The sequence below is a fragment of the Zingiber officinale genome, chromosome 2B (assembly GCF_018446385.1).
Source record: "Zingiber officinale cultivar Zhangliang chromosome 2B, Zo_v1.1, whole genome shotgun sequence".
Taxonomy (NCBI): domain Eukaryota; kingdom Viridiplantae; phylum Streptophyta; class Magnoliopsida; order Zingiberales; family Zingiberaceae; genus Zingiber; species Zingiber officinale.
This window is the reverse complement of record NC_055989.1, coordinates 88,977,838-88,981,899: the sequence shown is the minus strand read 5'-3', so window position 1 is coordinate 88,981,899 and position 4,062 is coordinate 88,977,838.

The window sequence follows — 4,062 nt, the reverse complement described above, 5'->3', positions numbered from 1 at the left end:
AGGAAGGAGTCTTGGTGGTTCTCATCTCGGTAGATCATTGCCCACACAACGTCCGAGATAAGAAGAGAAATACGGTAGAAGATCAAGAGGTTGTTGCTTATAAAGAAAGGTATAACTAGTAATTCTATTCCGCATCATACTAGTTTTTCCTTTGTAAGAATTTTGAAATACCAAACACAAGAGGCTAGTGATTCTAGGTTTTGGATTTGTTTCGAATTTGTGTTTCTTTATTTTTCGATCTTATGATTCGATTGTTCTTTTTGGTTAAACCTAGGGTTACTATAAGGAAATTAAATATTGAATTTCGTTAAGAGGTTTTGTCGAGGCAGTGGTGGATGTTCCCATACCCAAGAAGGCCAAGTGCTTCACCATGTTTGACCTGGGAACTAATTTCCGAAATTAATATTTAATTGAATTTGTAATATGGGTGGATTTGAATCAATAATGTTAAGCATCGTTTACGATCCAAGTCTAAACCGCTAAGAACAGATAAGTTAAATTTGGAATCAATAATGTTAAATTCTGTTTGCGATTCCTAATTTAATTTCTAAAGAACACAATAGGTTGTTAGGAATGGTTCAGGACTTGTACAAAATTTTTGTACAGGGGAACTAGTACAATATTCCTAGTATCAACCAACAACTATGACGCATAAAAACGTTGTCACTCCAAACCAAGCATAGGGGCACATTTTTTCATTACACACTAATTTATGTGCCAAATACAAAGAATATGACGTGCATTGGGGAAACATGTTTCAATGGCATTAATAAGCGTCAAATCTTGATCTGAAACAAACACTAATGGCAACGATGCCTCCTTTTCAGCCATCCACTTTTTTAAGGTACCTAATGCCCATGTCAGTTGCTCTATCCTCTCATTACTAAGATATGTGGACATAAGTGAGTAAGTTCACATTATGGGTGTGATACCCACAACCTTCAATAGTGGTATCCGATACTCATTGGTCTTGTCTGTGGCATAAATGATTAACACAGACGAAAAGTTGACAAATAGCTCTAGACTTTTTGGATGAACCCAAAGAATATCTATGATTTCGTTGGTGTCTGGATTTGTACGGTAATTATGGAGGTATTCTTTCTTGATTACTTGCTCCAAGACATACTGAATAGAATTTAGGCCACCCCGTTTAACGAATTTGTTTGTGAAAATGACATTGTAAATGCTTTTGATCCCTGTAGTGTTTGATGAGTCTCTTTCCTTTAAAATACTAAGAATTTCACGAGGTGTGGTGCTGTTGGCCATGTCTAGCACAAATTCTTTCTCTATTGGTTTTAACCTACATAGGTACTCATGACCATCAATATATTCTGCTGATTGATGATTATGAAAATGACAGACAACCCTTAAAACCCACATCACACCATTTGGAGGTATTAGTATACCTTGCAGCTCAAATGAGCATTCATTTTTTTAACCCATCAACTAGATATCGTGGTGGTTTTTACTTTCCACCTCTTTCACACATAAGATGACACTTTAGCAGCTTGTCACCTTTTAAATTAGCATAATTTTTAAAAACCACTACAATACTATTCTTCAGACCAACTATCTTCGCCCAATTTTTCATATCTTTTCTACTTTCAAATATCTATATAAAAAAATATAGCAAAGATGTAGTATGACTTATCCAATCTTAATATAATTTCTCTACTTATAAATAAATAATGAATATGTATAAAACAACGATAATAACAAACTTGATCTATGGTAAATTCGGATGTAAAATAGTGGCTGTTGTTGGAGGTACTCTCTTATGCATAAAACAACGATAATAACTAACTTGATCTGTGGTAAATTTGAATGTATAATCATGACTATTGTTGGAGATACTCTCTTCACTATGAACATCAATCTCAATTGACCAACTATCTAAAAATAAACCCAAATAGTCATCCATAATTTTCTTCTTTTTGGAAGAGAGAATGAGAGGCTGAGAGGGAGACAACAATGGAGGGAGGTGTGACTGAAAATGAAGTGTGAGAGGAGGATTTAAAGGAGGAGGTTTAGAAATGTGTCAAGAGTTGAAAGGTGAGTAATTTAAGGAGAGGGGAGGTTCTGACATGTGTCAAGGGTTGGAGAGGTAATTTAAAGGGAGAGGGGTGTTTTAACATGTGTCAAGGATTGGAGGATGAATAATTTAAAGAGAATGAGAAGTTCTGATATATGTCAATGGTTGGAAAGGGGTAATTTAAAGGGAGGAGAGATTTTTACATGTATCAAGGGTTGGAAGGGGGGTAATTTAAAGGGAGAAGAGATTTTTACATGTATCAAGGGTTGGAAGGGGGGTAATTTAAAGGGAGGAGAGGTTTTGACATGTGTCAAGGGTTGGAGGGAGGTAGTTTAAAGGGAGATGAGTGTTTTGACATGTGTCAAAGGTTGAAGGGTGGATAATTTAAAGGAAGGGGAGATTCTGACATGTGTCAAGGGTTGGATCAGGGTAATTTAAAGGGAGAGGGGGTGTATTTTGACATGTGTTGAGGGTTGGAGAGAGGGTAATTTAAAGGAAGTGAGAGGTTCTAACATGTGTCATGTATCAAGGGTTGGAGGGTGGGTAATTTAAAAGAAAGAGAGATTTTGGCATGTGTCAAGGGTTGAATGAGGTAATTTAAAGGGAGGGGGAGGTTAGGGGTAATTTAAAGAGAGAAGGAAGTTCTGATATATGTCAGGAGTTGTTAAGGGTTTGAGGAGAGGTAATTTAAAAAGAATGAGAGTTTTGACATGTGTCAAAAATTAAATAAAACAAAAAAAAAATTGATGGAAAAAATAACAAATAAAATTTATTAAAAAATAAAACTAATAAAAAAGAAACAAAACTAAATAAAAATTAAATAAAATTGAAAAAAAGAGATACGCGAAGTATTTAAAAAAGTGAAATGTCAAATTAGGAAGGTAATTTAAAGGAAGGGAGAGATTCTGACATATATTAAAAATTATATAAAATAAAATAACAAAAAAAATTGATAAAAAAATAATAAACAAAATTGATTAAAAAAATAAAAATAAATAAAAATTAAATAGAATTGAAAAAATACAAGTAATTAAAAGAAAGAGGGGTATAAAGCTCACTTAAAAGGGAATGTAAGGGGGGTGCTGACGTGCTGTCAAGTTGGGGGGAGGAGAGAGCAATTTGCTTCCAGTCAAATCCAGGATTGAGACACTGGAAAATGGTGAAGAGGATATTCAAATATATCAAAGGAACAACATATTATTATCTCTATTTTCAAGGATCAAATATGAGCCTAAAGGGTTACGCAGATATAGATTGGACGGGAGATTTTGATGATAAAAAATCTATATTAGGCTATACCTTTTTGATGAATGGTGGCGTCAATCTCATGGAATAGTAAGAAACATGTTTGTGTAGCGCTGTCGACAATGGAAGCTGAGTATGTGTCTTGCGCAGCGCTGTGCAAGAATCTATCTGGTTGAGAAGGTTCTTGGAGCATCTAAAAATTACTGAGGATAGTGAGAGTCCTATTACAATTTACTATGACAGTCAAGCTACTATGACTTTTTATAAGGATCCCAAAGATTCCAGCAAGGGTAAACATGTAGAAATTTAAAATAATTTTGTAAAAGATATTATTGACAAGAAAAAGATAATTTTTTAGTATATCCGTACACGTACTATACTTGCAGATTCTTTTACTAAGCCATTAACTAAAGAGTGATTTCAAGGATATATGAAGTCTTTGGGGCTTTGTAATATGTAACACATTTTAAAATATCATGATTTATTCAACGTATATGTTGTTACATTTTAGATAAAAGTCTTGGTGAGCATGTTGGCAGGTTAAGATTAGTCAACTTACATGGACAGTAAACTCTATTTGTTAAGTATAAATAGAGGTAAGATTATTATTTATGGGATAACATATGTAGACGTGAATAGAGATATACCCATAAGTTGGGTCCTTGATAGTTGTGTCAAGATGAGATTATAATAATTAGAATAAATGAACCTACTATTTACTGAATATGCTAAATTCTAGATTGGAATTCATAAGTTGAATTCAGGATTAGATATTAGGTATATTT